This window comes from Dermacentor silvarum, chromosome 6 (assembly GCF_013339745.2).
Source record: "Dermacentor silvarum isolate Dsil-2018 chromosome 6, BIME_Dsil_1.4, whole genome shotgun sequence".
NCBI classification, from domain to species: domain Eukaryota; kingdom Metazoa; phylum Arthropoda; class Arachnida; order Ixodida; family Ixodidae; genus Dermacentor; species Dermacentor silvarum.
Window position 1 is genome coordinate 167,874,800 of NC_051159.1, and position 17,769 is coordinate 167,892,568.

Consider the following 17,769-nt stretch of genomic DNA (forward strand, 5'->3'; position numbering starts at 1 on the left):
TTTGCCAGTTCTCTATCTTACCAACTCCGTACACTGCAGCAAGTGCTACCAGTCGTGCTAGCCTACCAGGAACAAGGATTGGAAGAAAGCCTTATCTACTGTCCACCACTGATAGCTCTGTGTGCAACGCAGGCTGAGTGGATGGGTCATGGAAGGTTGGAACCATGTTAAAAGCAATGTGCTGTACTGTAGTATTGCCTTTAGCTCCTTAACGGATACTACACTCTACTACATGCTTCTGCTGAGGTGCTGTTCTCTTTTATCCAGTCTAGTGTTTATTTTTGGCATGCTTTGTAAAGTCCAAGCATTATTGGCTAGTTAGCTGTAAGGGTCTCATTGATATTTACTGTTTCTTTGTGCTCTTTTCTATCGAAATTTTTGTCTAACATATCTAGGAATAGAAAGGTAAATTCAATCAATACAGTGCCTACACAGTGCTTGCTTAAGTTGCCCACTGACTCTGAAAATAAGCCTATTGTTGCCAGACTCTATGGAACCTTTAAATTCATATCTCTAAAAGGTGGAATGCGCAACATTTAGACGAGAGACACAGATGAGAAACACACACGACGCTCTGTTGTGTGTGTTCCTCATCTGTGTCTCTCATCTAAAATGTTGTGCATTCCAACTTCTAGAGATATGCTATACCAACACGCCCAGTCTTCTACCTTGGCTTTAAATTCAGATTTAAAAAGAAGTTAGGGGAATACAGTCGAAATTAGACTCTGTGCATGCACACGGCTGCATGCACGGATCAGGTGGTCCTTAGAGATGTTGGCCATTGAGTCAGCAATGGCGGCCTTCAGCGAGTCTTTTGTATTATTTGGCTGTTTGTTGGCCTCTCTCTCAACTTTGCCCTGGCATAGCAGTCGAGCGGATTCAAATATCGGATATAACCAAGTATTCCGGGTGCACGAGGTATTTGAGAACACAATGTTGGCTTCAGGCAGAGAAGAATATCTCCAGCAAAAATAGACATATTTTCACCAAACTTTGGGAAGTACTTCTCACGGTTTATTTCCACAATTACTCAATGAATCCGCCATCCGCAGCAATAACCTATTCAATTCGGCTTCAGAAACGGCTGCATGCACGGATCAGGTGGTCCTTAGAGATGTTGGCCATTGAGTCAGCAATGGTGGCCTTCAGCGAGTCTTTTGTATTATTTGGCTGTTTGTTGGCCTTTCTCTCAACTTTGCCCCGGCATAGCAGTCGAGCGGATTTAAATCTGGAGAACTAGGAGGCCACAAGTTGGGAGTGACGTGGTTGTAGAAGTTGTCAGCCAGCCACTCCTGGGTGACGCAGGCGGTGTGGGCGAGAGCCGAATCTTGCTGAAAAACATGAGGTCTTCCTTTCGAAACAGCCTCTATCCAGGGCTTTACAATGGTGGCAAGCACCTCCATGTACGCGGCAGCATTAATGAGGAGTCCTTCTCCAAAAAAGTGTGGTGGCATGACGTCACCCTCGTTGCTGACGATGGCTAACACCATCACAGACGATGGAAATTTTGTGTTCATCACTGTAGGCACCTCATCATGGCTTGTGCAAAGCCACCTGTCATTACGGCGGTTAACTTTTTTGTCTTGGTCAAAGTTCTTTTCATCTGAAAAAAAACCACAGCATTCCATGCTCCTTAGGTATCTTCAGCTTCCTTAGCAAGCACTTGGACCGGAGCAGACAATTCTCCCGAATTTTATCGGACATGAATTGCCCCCTCCTCATGACATAGGAATGGTACCTCAATTCCTCGTGCACAGCGAGCCCGACAGTCGGATCTGCGACTTGGAGCTTCTCTGCAATGGCCTGCATTTACTTCGCTGGGTCATCACTCACAATGAATTGCAGCCGACTGAGAAAATCGGTGGTTCTGGCAACATCTGACCGCTGACTGTGCTTTTTCCTTTTCGCCACAGATGCCACGTCACCGCCAGAACACATCAGTTCTGTCCACACTTTGTAAACGAAAAGCTTTGCTGCGTTCAGAAAGATGGCAATTTCCAAGTTGCTGTGGTGTGCGGCCAGGGCCATGAGGACTGCATGGCGTCCCCCCCCCCCCATCGAGGGGGGGGACGCCATGCATCGAGGCACCCTAATCGAGGCACCCTAATCGAGGCACCCGTATCGAGGCACCCGCATCGAGGCACCCGCATCGAGGCACCCTAACCCCTTGTAGAGTTACTGTATATGCTCCGTAGGGAGCATATACAGTAACTCTAACCCCTCAACTCCCTTGCTACGGCTGCGCGCGAGACGATTTGCGCTATAATTCGCACTATAATGAAAATATCGCTTTATAAGAGACCGCGAGAAGTTGTGCCGAACAAAAAGGCACACAAAAGAACCGATGTCCATTGACGCTATTTTTTTTTTCTTCTTTGCACTCCAGCCTCTGTCAGGATGATGCTGCCCGAAACGTGTACACTCGTAAGCCAAAGTTTTGCGGGAAAATTATTTCCGCACGCTCAAGCGCAGCAAGCCAATGGAAAGCCTGCACGCGAGAGAAGGCATTCGAGCTCTATCTGCTAGAAGGAATGCCAGCTGACTGACGAGGCAACCAAGATTTTTTTTTTCCGTGAATCCGCAGCCCGCATACTTTTGTTTATGACTTGTATTTTCCCCAGCTTGACCAATTGACAGTCAAAATACGCCTTGGAAAGCGAGAGATATAACTCGGTGCTTTTAAATGGAGAGCTGAAGTCGCGGCAGTCTTGCATCTGTACATGCAAATGCGCTGTTTATTGTGTTAAATAAGCGAACTCATCGCGCGTCTTCCTACACGAAGTATCAAGCTGCTTACCTGAGTCGACAGCCACGGACAGACATTTTTCAGCAACTTTCTGAGCCATCAGTAAATAATTGAGTGCTATGTTTGTATTCATGGCGATATTACCAGCATGACACATTCACAATACCTACAATTTATTTACGATAGCAAACACACAGCGCTTGTGCACTCGCAGTACTCCTTCAAACGCGGAGAACTTTTCAGCTCAGTGGCTTACTCATTAGTTTTTTGCGGTAAGCCGCTGTGTCCGTAGCGACTGCGCCAATATTTGAGAGTAGGGGCTTTATAAATTTGCTTGCAATCCATGAAGAAATCGCTGATGCATGCTTTTCGTTTGCCTGGCAAGCAAAAAGAGGGCAGCTCTCTAAGTGAGGAGAAATTGAAGCTCCACTGCTCCAGTTTCCTCCACTGGAAATGCGTGAAAACTTAGACCAAGCTTTTGCTTGGTGCTCGCCTTGCAGCACGGCACGTAGCAGTATGGCATGTTTTTGAAAAATACAGTAAATTACACGCAGAATTTCAGGCGGGATTATAAAAACAAATCACTTGCCTCAATTCAATGTGGTACAGCAATGTGAAATGCATATGAAAGCATGTATGCTAGTTACACAGGGCCTTCAGCAGCAACCCTTCCAAGTAACATATACTAGTAGTTCGAGGCTTGAAGGAAAAGCCGCTTCAGCACCACTGATGTATCGTGGGAACTTCACAATGTAAATGCGACGCGCATATAAAGGCCCCGAATAATTAATTCTGCCGGTAGATCAGGCTGGAGAAAATGTACTGCAAAATTATTATTACCACCGTGATTTCTGTATATGAAGACTTCTGTGAACACAGCGCTCGACCCGAGAACGTAGCCATACAGTGACCACGATGATGAAAAAAATGTCAGTTTCGCCCTAAGGGCGAAGCAATGAATGTGATAGCAACACAGCAATGTCATACGAAGTAAGGTGAGCGGCTTTGGTAGCAATATGAATTGTAGTAAACATGATCTGATTAAGTAAGCAGGTGTGCTGCGGCGTAAGTAGACCGACATGAAGAGAGACTCGATGACCACGAGAAGGCGCGTGTGAAACGGTGGTGTTGATGAGAAAGGCTTCCCGTGGGCTGCGCGTGCGAAGGGACACACCTGGAGCGCTGCACTGCCGATCCGGGCAGCATTGCATGTGTAGCGTGCGTTGGAAAATGTGGCCCGACTATTACTAACTGAATGAACAAGCGTGGTGTGAGCGCGCACAAACAAACAGTGAATAGATCACACTGAATGACTGCAGACAACGACTGTCAAAACGCTGGCAGCAAGCGCATACGCCGCAGCGGGCGAAGGTACGTGCGGTCTATCGCTTCAACGGAAACTGAGCAGCGAATGCACAGTGCATAAAGGTCAGAGCCGTGTGGAGATAAGAGACGGTGCGGGTGAGCGACGAGCGCGGTTGTTGGCAGAGTAGAACGGCGGCGGCCGTGCACCTTGAAACATGGTATGCGCGAGCGGCGCATGGCGGCGCCAGCGGTCGAGCACTAGGCTTGGGCGCAAATAGAAACGCGCCTCCGGGGGGAGGGCAGGGAAAGGGTTTCTAATTTGGGCGACCCCGGAAGAACAGCGCGCGGTGCACTGTGTCCCCAACGCAGACAGTCCCCAACGTCATCTGTCCGTGGAGACACAGTCCGCACTGTGGCGTTGGGAGCGGCCCGCGCAGGAGCGCGCGGCCGCCGAGGCTGCCCAATGCGACAAAACACAACTCTTCATTCGCGACATATCACGATATGTTATAAACAGGTCCAAAATACTCTCTGGAGATAACCCTCGTTGGACACGTTATGCAATTAGCGCAACCATTGCTATTGAGAACATCTTCAAATTCCAGCTTTATGGTGATATCACAGTTTACATTAATGTTAAAATCACCTCGAAGTATTATACAGTATCGATTTTCGTTTGCAAAAGCCAGCAGATTGACCAGAAAGTCCTGAAGACCGGAGTTAACCCATCTTGAGGGCGATAACAGGTTGCAATGAAAATGTCCCGAACTTCCCACGAAACACAAAACGTCTTGAAAACTTCTCGGAACGGCTACAAACGGCTATAGACGTCTTGGTCTACGCGAAGACGTTAAACAGATGTTGTTGGAAACATTATTTAGCAGGAAGTACGGTTAATTAAATATGCTATTGTGTTTCAGCTGTGGTTTCACCTCTGGCGTCACCGGAGTATACTTTGGTGAACGCCTTGAGAGCGTATAACTCAAGAACGTTTTTAGATGTTTTTGTCGGAAAATGTGCGACATGCTTGGGCGTGCGCGTGAAAGTGAAAAATATTTAAAATGCGCGTGCCCGACGCGCAGCGTTACATTCCGTGCGACTTTAACAAGCCATATGCAATCCGTTAACGTCGCATCGTCTTTCGCTGCTTTCCCCCTTTGGGTGAACAAGCAGAAAAAGCCTGCGGGGATGATTTGATTCCTTTCCGATTTTTTCACTCGATGAGTCTGTCACGACTCACGACAGTCAAAGTTTAGAAAAAAGAAAAAGAAAACGGCCGGGCGTACACGTGCGCGCCCGGTCAGCGTCCTTGGGCGCGTTCCAAAATGGAACGGAGGCGTTCCGTTCCATCGAGCCGCACACGATTGGTCAATTTGAACGTCGCGGTTGAAATTGACCAATCGTGTGCGGCTCGATGGAACGGAACGCCTCCGTTCCATTTTGGAACGCGTACAAGATCGCGCCCCTTATCAGAGCTGTGCCTTCCTTTCCCTTTGCGTGAACAAGCGGTGAAGAAGCCGGAATTGCGATACCAGCTATCGTCACCAACAGATCTGGCCGCGCGCAGTCGCAAACGTGCGCGCCGTTTGAGCGAACTGCTATCTGCTCTTGGACCACGTGTCTTGGACCGCACCAGGGGGGCGCGCTGAAGTTTCCGCGAGTGATTCAAAGGGCCGTGCTCATGATGCTCGCAAGCGTTCGCTCGCCAGTGCTCATGCTTTTCTTCCCAAGTCTTTTGCTCACGTTCAAGCCTTGACCAGCGCCGTGCAGATACGGTGCAGTTCCTTACGGTACGTATACGTTTACCTGCTACAACTTGCACGCCACTTTTGTTTTGGCGGGCCCGTGCTGGCGCGAAGTTTAGACTCGAATATATTTGCATGCATGGTATGTAGCAAAACGTTCTTTTGTGATCTGGGAGGTAAAGCCGGAGTTTAACATAATTGGTTGAATGATTACAGAAATTCTAGCTCCGTGTGGCCTTTAAGATGGCAGCAGCGTGCTGCATTGCGTATATAGTATGCGCTACCGGCGCTTTGCTCTCTTGGCTTCTCCTCTGTGTAGCTTCCAGCACGCTAGCAGGCAGGAAAATAGTCTTGCATTGGTGTGGTAACTTCACTTATAGTTGAAGGATTGGAAATCTTTTTGCGGCATGAGATTCGTGAGACGACGTCCTTTAATATAGTGAGGTCATTCTATGATTAGTTAAGTGTTTAGGGTCCCTTTAGGAAGAGAATGGTTTTATTGACATGTGGTACAATACCGCAGGGATATTGTAAGAGACACTCGGAAGGAGCAGTTGCCGGCCTTGATTGTCAGGCTAAGCCCACCTGTTGCTACAACTCGCCAACACCACTACTTAAATAAAAGTAGCATACTCTTGTAAGAGATTTGTTTGCAAACCATCTAACTGCTAATGACCTACGGCAAGTCGTGTGTGGATCAAACCATTTGCCAGTTTAATTTCACTCTACAGTAACTTTTTCATATCATATCTGCAACATAATTCTGAACGTCATCGTACAGCATAAGATTTTGAGAGAAAGTATTGCTTAAATTTATAAAGTAAATGTGACCGAGGTAAAACAACGGCACATATGTTGCTATTTGAAATACCGAATCGCACATCTTTATTGTAAATCAAGTGTGGCTTACTCACTTTTTTCTTCACTGTTGTATTACAGTGCGAACTTCTATGGGCAGCCAGCGGTATCCAAGAGGGAAGGGACCTGGATTGCTGTGGTTACTGCAGCTACGTCTTTCTGTGGTCACCTTTTATACTGTATTAAAAAATTTTGTAAAATAATTCTGCATGTCCTTTAATTTATTAGTCAATAAAGCCGCTTTCTCACAAGGTCAGGTAATTTTTTTCTGCATGTTATGCTCATTTGCTTTGGATCTGTATTGCACATTTCATATATGTTAAACAATTTTATGCAAGGTATTATAAATAATATAATACAATGCTTCAGTTTAATTTTCAGTTCTATATAATAACATCTGTACTATGAAGCTAGCATAGGGATGCATGGTATGCGGAAGAAGTGGCCAATAATTTTGCTTAACACGTCACTGTAGAATGACAATCTATAAATGCTGCTTTAAAGACAGCTATAAAATCCTACATATTGTTTCTGAAGCCATTATACGTTATGACTTCGGAAACAATATGCAGGCTTTTATAGCTTAATTAAGAATTTTTTAGACTAATAAAATTCTTAACTTGTTCTTGTCAAGATGTTTTATAAAAGCCTGCATAATGTTTCCAAAGTCATTATTACAGAATTCTGGGAACGTCTAATACAATTCTTGAAGTTCTTGTCGATGTTTATTAGCCAACTTTTAGCGTAACGTTAGCAGGGCTTACTGAAGTACCTGTAGACGTCCACGGCTAGAAAATGTCTTGACCAGGACAGCTATTAGACTTTTGAATTATCCGTTCAAGACATCTTTTAGACATCAAATAGCTGCTTGTGTGTTTCGTGGGTTGTGCACGAACTACTTCGGAGTGAGCTGTCAGCTGGAAGCTGCTCTGCGTCAGACAGCGGAACAGCTTCCAAGCCGTTCTTAATTAGTATCAATACCCCTCCTCCGCGACGCTTCGCCTGCGACACACGCAAAGTTTGCATGGTAGGAAGCTCAAAAACATCGGATGCACAATATTGCCCCCATGTTTCCGTGAACATCGCTACTTCAAGAAATTTCAGTAAATTGCTAAACAAACACTTTAAACCTAAACCACCTCAGATGTTTTTTGAACATTTCAAGTAAACACGCGCATCGAGTTCAGAATGCCGTCACGATCAACGATGCCAAACGCTGCAGCGCTACGCGCCGCGGGAGCGCAAAAAAAATATATAAAAAAAAGATAAAAAACAATGCCGTCCTCGCTTTTCCGGTATCCCCAGCGGTCGGGGAATCTGGTGATGTCAACTGCGGAAACGATGTCCATTGGTCGAACAAGAACCTACGACTTCCGGTTAGCCTGCTAGCAGGTACGCGCGCTTTCTGCGCTTCCTCGTCGTGTTGCTCGTTCGTGCGCAGTTGCGAATCGGTAACTACAGTCCGCAACGCAAGTGCCAAATCGCTCACGTTCCAACACAGTCGTGCTTAGCGGTCTGATTAGCTGCGCGAACAGAGTGCGACAGTGTTGGTCTTTCTAGACGAGCGCGCAACACAGGGTACGCTTCGCATGAACACGGGCCGGCACCGCAGCAACAGCGGGTAGCCGAGAAACGCCGAGTCCACGTCCCCGCGTTACCGGCACGGTAACTTGCTGCATGCCGTTTGCTATTCGCGGGCCGGCAGTTTTCCTCGCGAACGGCGAGATTTCCTTGCCGTAGAGAGGATGAGACCGGGACCCATTTGTGCGGTAGCCTCACCGCCGCCGATCGCTCGACGGCGCCGATATCGTCGCTAGGCCTTTTCCGGCTCACTTCAAAGCTAAAACGGACGGCGCTTCGGAATGAATTATTGTCGCTCACAAGCCGCAATATTTTTTTACCGTTCTTATCGTTCTTCACAATAATTGTACACGAAGAAGAAAAAGTTATCGCAGTTTCACCTGAAAGGCGAAGCATCAATTGCGATAGCAAATTTGTAGAGAGCTATACGGAGTAATGATATTAGCTTTATCAACTGTATAAACTTGGACATGCAGCAGCACCGGCAACACGCAGAACTGTTGTTGACGCCGTCGGCATTATGCCCGCGTTCGCTCAAAATGCGTGCGGCGTTGGTGACTGTTGCCGGAGCCTCTGATATAAATAGGCACTTGCTGCCGCAGCTAAACGTCGCCTCCCTTCCCTCCCCCCCTCCCCCATGGCCTTTCGCGCGTAGGAAGAGGCGCGTTTGCTCTACATATATGGAATGAATGAATGAATTCTTTTATTAAGAAAAGGGAGGACCGAAGGTCGCTGGTGGGGGAGGAGGTACATACGAGGAGAGGTAGACACCCACTAAATCGCGCGAGCCAGGCCGCTAGCAACGCCGAAGTGGGCTAATTTTACCAGGTGATCGGGGTTTTCGAGAATGTCGTTCTGTAAAGCTTCAATGTGGCAATGCAGAAAGATATTGCTGTCGTCTCGATACATATTTAACATGGGACAGTGTAAAATGAGATGCTGCAAGTTGGCTTCGCATACGGAGTGGCAGAAGGTGCATATTGGGGGGGGGGGGGGGGGGGCAGAGACGTCAATGCCCTTCTTTTGGTCAGCCACTGTCTGCCATTTGTAAATTCTGTCAGGGGTAGTAGCTGTGTTGGCAAGTATTTTATTTATAAATATTTCCTGGGATCTGCTGAGGGCGAGGTCCTTAAACATGTGAGGAGGAGTGAGATGTTTGAGTCTCTCCCTGTTAGCGTACTTGAGGAAGCGACGTATTCGTGCCATTTCGAAATGAGAGTTTGGCGGCAAATCCGCATAGGGGTGGTCACCAAGGTCGGGAGACCCGTGTAGGAGAGGTTGGAGACGAAAAGGTAAAACTCCAGATTGTGAGGTGGCAAGGCCATGCGCCACCTCATTACCTCCCCCCTGGGCCCCCACGTGTCCCGGTGTCCAGGCGACCCTAACGTCAATGCCATTCTTCTGCTTGTGCTGTAGAATATGGCGGATGCGTAGAGCAGTGATATCTTCCGCACTGGGGTCCTCAATGTCTTTTAATGCTTCGAAGGAGTCGGTGTAGATGGTTGATGGCGCTGCATTGTCTTGTAAGGCGGTCCAGATGGCCAAAAGTTCTGCCTGTGCAGGTGTCGCGTAGTTTAGTGTACAAATATAGCGCCTGGCCTCACCGGTCGAGGGTTTGTACCAGGCCAGAGCCATGCGGTCGCCATCGAGTGCGGCGTCAGTAAATATTGCGTTAGTGTCGCACTGATTGTGTCTGTGAGAGAGGCGCTGTCTGGCCTTAGTTGCCCCTGTTGCGAGTGGCGTAGACATCTTGGAGGGGTAAAGGGTAGGAAAAGCGAGGGTGGTTTCTTCGGCTGCAGTGTTCCGCGGTTCTACGCGGACGCGTCGGGTGTCCCACAGCAGTGTGTCTTGGCCCTGTGTCGTGAGATGCAGTCGATTATTCAGTGATGTCTGAGCATGTTTGATGATGTCGTCGATGGATGGCAGGGGCGTTAAGTCTTGCAGTTTGCGTATATTCGTGAACTTCGGGAGACAACGGGAGACAACATATATGGTGATTGTAAAGGAGGAAAGAGACGCCTACTTCTGCAGCCCTTAAGGGAGCACGGCGCAGAACGCGCGTTTGTTCTCCGCCGTGCGTTCACTCCCCGTGAAAGCGCGCGCCCCTCGCGCCCTTTCACTCGCACATACAGCGTTCGGCGCGCGGCGACAATTTCATCTCCATTGACGTCATACGGAACCTCACGGCGACGGCGACGACGACGGCGACGCCGACGGCAGAAATCTGCTTTTGAGTGTCCATATAATTGCTATCGCAATAAAACACGCTTATGTTAGCGGCGCCGGCGGCTGCGATGCGAGCACAGCCGAGCCGGTCGTCTCCCGTCGGTAGCCGTGCACGGCTGCAGATGAGCTCGACAAGTATCGGAGCTCTCGAGTTCATGTTTAACGTTTGACAGTGGATATTGTTCTTCATAAAATGTACAATTTATGCATCACTTTATCCAGGAAAAATGATTTTGCTTGGAACAGAAGCTGCAGCCGATGTTTTCGTTGCCGGTGGCGAAGGCGCGCAGCTTGGCAGTCGTCGATTGGCCCGTTGATCGTGCCGCGCGCGCGGGCGGTGCGCCGGCCGTACTACCGTCTACTTTGGACACCTCTCGCGCGGCAGACGTTCTGGGGCACGGGAGGCCAGTTCGACGTCGGTATATTTGCCGCTAGCGTGGACGTGAAGTGTGAGGAGTTTTGAGAAGCGCGTTGGCGATGACGTATGTCACGTGACATTTGGAGCAGCACTCGGCGAGGAGGAGAGACCAGCCGACGAGGAGACTAGCGAAGGAAAGAGCGAAACGAGCGAGGGCCGTTTTTCGATCATCAAACGCGTGTAACTCCGCTATTACGGCACCATTTCGAAAAATTCTCGCGGCTACGTATTCGTTGTAGACTCGTGCACAACTGCAACACCGCAACTAAATTTCGACCGCTAGGTGGTTTAGGGGCCCTTTAACTCTATGACCTTATGGTGTATAGATTCGACATTCAAATGAAATAACCGAAAGACCTGGTTCATTAGGCGGAAACTCGTAAACAAGTTTCTCAAGAGAAATAATACGGAAGTGTACCACCTGTGGGACTGATAACTTCATCAAATGACCTGCAGTACTTAGTCGCTTAAAGGGCCCCTAAATCACCTAGAGGTCGAAATTTAGTTGCGGTGTTGCAGTTGTGCACGAGTCTACAACGAACACGTAGCCGCGTTAAGGCAGACAAGTCACCGTCGCTTCTAATAACATGAACACGTTCTCCGCCCCTTTTTCCACTTTCTAATTTTTCCCATTTCAAATTTCCAATTTTTACGACAAACAAACTGATATCTGTATCGAGTGTGTTATCTGAACCGAGCACGCGCTATGCGCAGACGGTGATCCGCGCATGCTGTCACCCTTGCCACCGACATGTATATCAGCGCACTCAAATAAAAGCAGTTGTCCGTTCTCCAGCAACCCGAGGCTGTCGTCTTGCTTTATCGCATCACGCGGTACGATGCCACTTGTGGGACTGATAACTTCATCAAATGACCTGCGGTACTTAGTCGCTTAAGACAGACAAATCACCGTCGCTTCTAATAATGTGAACACGTTCTCCTACCCTTTTTCCACTTTCTAATTTTTCCCATTTTAATTTTCAAATTTTTACGACAAACAAACTGATATCCAGATTTCTTCGCCCACACTTTAGCAGATGACAGCAGTGTCCCCGAGTCTTTAGTCAGATTTTCACTGAGATACATGCTCTCAGTCTGCTGCGCCAAGGCTTCCTTTTCGCCAACCAAGTGTCCCGTACATCCTGTCCTTGTCGCCAACTTCTGAAGTGCATGATGTCGGCACCAGAAAGCATTTCAGCGTCTATTAGTTTAGCTGCTACGTCGTTTGCCTCACTCAAGAGTTCTCATAGGTCTGTAACAAGTATACCGGTGAATTTCTAAGTTTAGGCGCCTACTACGCCATTCCAGATCATGTAGCTCTCGCTTCAGCTGGGTTAATTCAGTCATGTCTCTGCAGGATATGGAATGCAGGATTGCATCGGCAGCAAAGAAAACGTTATTTCATCAACTCAAGTAATAGCCGCAGGGCTATTCCTCAACCTGTGCGGAGGAGGCGGCACCTCTTCCGAAGATGGTATGGCGTGCAGTAAACTCGAGTAGAGCTAGGTGGTGCTATAAGCAAAAAGTCGCAGTTTTGTTCGAAAGGCGAATCATTGATAGCGATAGCAAATTTAGATGATTCGTAGATTTATGGGTAGTATAAACTGCAGTAAACATTCCGCTTACTAATTAGCAAGCATGGCGTCCGGTGCACACAGGCAAACATGAACAGGTCTCACTCGATGACCACGTTGTGAAAGCGATGACTTGCTTTCACAACGCTCTGTGATGAAGAGCGCAGGCAAAGGAGAGCGAACGCTTCGTGTTGCCTCTTGCTTGAACGCATCTCCAATACTTGAGATTACGTGACATCCAACAAGAGTCGTGCAGGATAACAGCGCACATGAAGTCACTATAGCCATCTTGGCTGGACCTAATCTTTGCACCCGTGGCAGATCAGCTTCAAGTAAGGCGCGCGGGCCGTGCATGCGCTCAGCCGCGCGGACAGCCATGCGCAGCAACGGCCGGGCTAGAGGAGGAGACCCATGTTCAACTCACCCTCCTTTTGTGCACTTGATAACGTGACCTCCAACATTGGGAGCGCGGGAAGACGGCGCGCACCAATTCACCATCGTCCTCGGTTCACCCTCGCACGTTTTCCCTCGCACCCACAGCATATGGCTCGTGGGGCTGCGATAGGATCTCATCGCACTTGTACTTAATACGAAATATCACAGCGACGGCGAAAATTCGCCTGGATTGTCCCTATAATTGCTATCACAATAATAAACGTGGTGTAATCACTCATGAATATTTAGATTTACTTAATTTTTGATGGCCACACTTTGTGGACTGGAATGAATCCAGTCTAGTGGACTTTGCACGCTTCTCTTTTGCTACATGACAGCCCTTGCGTGAACTATCTCTGTGAGAAAAAGCAGTCAATTTCATTCAAATCGGCTATAATATATTACTACAAATCGGCGCGATAGGCTCAAATATTTTTAACTGCTTCAATTTTATTAAAATCAGGTCAGCGGCTTCATAATGCAAGCATTTGCGCGTTTTCCTATAGGAAAATCGGAGTTCGGATCCGTGCCTAAGCTTTTTCTTAGTAAGGAGGCCGACTGTATGTCTCTAGTCAAACTACGCCGATCTAATGCAATGAAATCTGTGCAATAAAAATCGGTGGTAGCCTAGTAGGGAAGATGATAAAAAGGGCAGCCGTCTGGATGTGCTACCAAAGAAGCCCATCACGACATCTGAAAAATGTTGGTCTGGTGTTTTAGCTTTCGAACTGGAATGCGCTTTGCGGTTTCCACGAAGAAAGTTATTTTTCTTGTCTTGAGTTTGATGACGGAAGTGGCTTAGCAGAGTATGGGGTTTGATTTCCTGAATACTACTGCTCGATTGTAAAAAAATCTCTTCCTGCGATGTAAAGTTGGCTTTGTTGCAGTATTGGTCTGTGTGAGGGGAAGACCGCTTGCGGTTGCGGAAGCGACTAGTGATACCAGCAGTGGCAAGCTGTTCTTGATGTTATAGTGCATTTAGTATTACCTGGTTACGACGACTAGCCGTGGCTAAAGTTTTAAAGTCGCGTGATGAAGTCTCTCTCCCATGGAAACTGTAGGGGCCAAGTAATTATCACTTTGCAGTACACTGAGGCTCTTTTTGTGGAGCAATTATTGGGCGGTGCATTGTGGCGTGAGTACTCTTTCAGCTTCCTCCTTTCCTGGTCATCACCTAAAATAAACTTTTATTCAACGTGTCGTTTTAAAGTATCGTTCCGCCTAACCACCACAGGTCAGCAGAATAAGTGGAGACTCAGTCATATTCACCAATATTTTTTTTTTTTTTTAAGATATGCACTCATGCCCAATCACACTCATCGGCACTCAGCCACTTTCACACTAGCCTCCAATCACGCTAAGAGCTTTCAAGGCACTTAGTTGGGCTCGTTGGTTACGAGTACTATCAAACATGGTTTATGGTACAATTTTAGACGGGACATAGTGAGATACATAGGAGAAACGCCGACTTTTTGGCGTTCGTTGCGTATTGTATTGAATTCGGTGTTTGTCCTTGTATCTCAATGTGTCCCGTCTAAAATTGCGCCGTAAACCACGTTTCATAGTACTCGTAACCAACTAGTCCAACTTAGTGTCTTGAATGCGATTCTTTCTAGTATATTGGGCCCTATATATCCTCGCTTTCCATTTCTGTGTTAATCTTTTCGACGTTTGTCCTGTGTACTTCGCTGTTGTGTCCCGTCTAAAATTGCGCCATAAACAATGTTTCAAAACACTAAGAGCTACTCACTCGCGTTTCATACGTCTATTCACACTCTCACGCACACGCTCTCATTCATGCCCACGTCCACTTAGAAGATTCCGGCACTCACGTTCATGCTTATGTCCACTCACGCCCATAATCATTTACTCATACACGCACGACTGTGAAATGAGTGTGAGCACTGAGAAATGAGTGAGTGTACTCATGCGGACCTATGTCACCCAAATTTTTCGGGTGGTACGACACCTATGTCTTATGTCTTTCACAGCAATTCTGGCAAACATCTTAGAGCGGGGGCATTTAACAATACCCAGCGTAGATAACAGCCCAAACGAAACCTGCAGTCATGTTCGAAGACGATGAAGATTGTTGGCACGAGCGCAATGCTGCCAGCCTTTGTGTTGGCTAAAATTAATGCACTGTAACGTAGAACGTGCAGGCGGTTTTAAATGGATAATAAATATGTGATGAACAAGTGGGAACGGGTATATATGTCTGTTCTGAGCCTTGACAACTTATTTGACACTGGATAGGATAGGATAGGAATAAACTTTATATGTCCAACGGTAGTACTAGGAAATTAGAGACTAAAACGCATTCATAACGGCATATGACCAAGGCAACAAATTATTATTATTATTATTATTATTATTATTATTATTATTATTATTATTATTATTATTATTATTATTATTATTATTATTATTATTATTATTAAACATGATGGTGACTCATTCGTTATGAAAACCATAAAGGGCCACCTTTCGTCAGTCAATATACAGTATATTATTCCCGAGATCACGCAATATCAGTTCGAACTTGCTTGTCTGCAACTACCTCTTGAGCTATAGTTACGACCAAGAATACAAGAAGGACATCGGAACTTTTCTTCTGTCAATGAAGAGATTCATAAGATAACTTCAGCATCACCTTCATTATCAATGTTCTTGTCACGATTGCGCTGTGAGGATACTCAAGGCAAATACACGGATAAGCACAGATACACAGTATACAATAAAGCAGGCAGTCTAAATGTTGTAGGTTTATGTTTGCTTTAATACTACGTCACTCTAAGCAAGTACTGAAAGAACGGAAAAGATGGAAGAATTCCACTCTTGTATTTCTTTCCGTGCTACTTCTAGAGACGCACTTTTCCAGTAGCGACGCAGTCAAGAACTGCCACAATGTAGCCGTAGTACAAAGATCCTAGATCATACATGTTGAAGCAATCTTTTTTTGTCGTATATTACCGCTGTCATCGCCGCAACAATAAGTTCTTAGCACGGATTCACACAGTTTTGTATGCACAACCGCTAAATCGTACATTCGCATGGAAACCTGCAACCATACTCTGGTTACCAGTGGCCGAAGTAAGCAGTGCTTCTTTACAGTCAGGTCGCGGAAATCTCGGTTACTCTCACTTCACATGTTACTGATCCAAATGAACGAGCGACACTGTCATACAAGCCTGCAACTTAAGCGATCGGATATATAAACGAGTTCTCCCCGGTCATGTGGCGATATTCACGACCACACTATCCGAAAAAGAAGGCCACCCTCAAATAAACTATCGCGAGGCTACACAGAACTGCAGGCCGCTCAACGGCATAGAAAAAAAAAAAACAGCCAGTACACAAGCCTTTCCAACGGAAATTGCCAGCGTCGGCTGACCGCCGCGATATTCATAAACAAGGGCTCAACAAGACAAACGCACACATCGCGTACAGGCTCTATAGCACGCGCTGCGACGCAGACGTTCCCAGCTCGCTAAGTCGTTCGGATCATGAAATTCGCGGACGTCAGCGAAATGGACAGCTAGAAAGCGTCCCCCTCTCCATCGGGGACAGTGTGGCTGCTGTGTCCATGCAGTGCCGTGAGGTAACCGGATCCGAGCGCGACGCGACTGCCGGACTGGCGTCGCGGAGACGACGAGGCGGCCCTAATGGATTGAACGGCGGCCGTTCCATCCCCCCGCCAACGATCCGGGTCCACACGACGCCCGTCTCTCCATCGCTAGGAACGGAGGAGAACGACCGCGCGACCCAACGCTCCGGCGTAGAGCGCCCTACGAGACGCTGCTGCTGTCGACGTCGGCGGGCGCCTGAAAAGAGGGACACACAAAATATATACCCGCGGCGGAAGGCGTAGAGAGGGTCGTCTCTTCGCCTCTCCTTTTCTCTCGAGCCATCCCGCTCTTCTTGGCGTCGCTGATGCTGTCGCTGCCCTTCGCTCTTCTTGGCGCGAGTTTGCGAGCGGCCGACATTTCGGAGGAATTGTATCATGCGCGGTGATGCGTGCGGAGTAGACGTACGGCGTTCACCAAACGGCAGCTGTCTGTACTTCGTTTCCAGCAGCAGTTTAGTTTTGCTTGCAGGAAAGAAGTAGAACTTCCTCCTGTTCAAAAGTAGAGGTGGAGGATGGAGAGCATACAATGTGCACTCTGAAGTAATGTACTACTAGTGACCCTTTAACGTATTTACAAGAACATTGTGAGGCATTCTTTAGGACAAAGAACAAAGTCGGGCGACTGTATAGTCAGATCCCGCGGAGGCGTTAATGACTGCGTTCGCTTGTATAGAAGTATTGCGTCACCTTCGATGGCTAGAGCTTATCACTTGCGACTTTCAATTGCCGGCTGGAACGTATCGATAAGCATAAGAGAATGTCGTGTGAGCCATAAATTACGCACTTACCGGTCGCCAATATTCGAAGGTTAATAGGTATATTTCAAGCCTACATCAGGGACTGCTTTTCTCAATGCAACATCCTTTTGTACCACTGTCATCATAAGACCAACAATATTTCCTTTTTTTTACACGCCACGGCACATGGATTGCTTATCGATGGCGAGCGTACACCCTAAAAGTGTATTGAAGCGTAATTATATCTTAGTGCTTTTTGTTATCGTTGTTGTTGTCCTCGTATGTGTGTGAAAACTATCTCGTGAATAAAATTTCAGATCCTATAGACAGATCTGGTCCCTTGATTTTCTTCCGAGTCCTTGTGCTTTTGTGTTCTGGTTACGATGCATAGTCTTCCATTTTACTTACTGTCTACAAGTGGTATTCAACGGGCCACCAATAAGGAAACGAACTATTCGTAAATCCGCAAGATAGGTGAGGTTTCACACACACAAAAAAGGACGGGACCATCCTTCC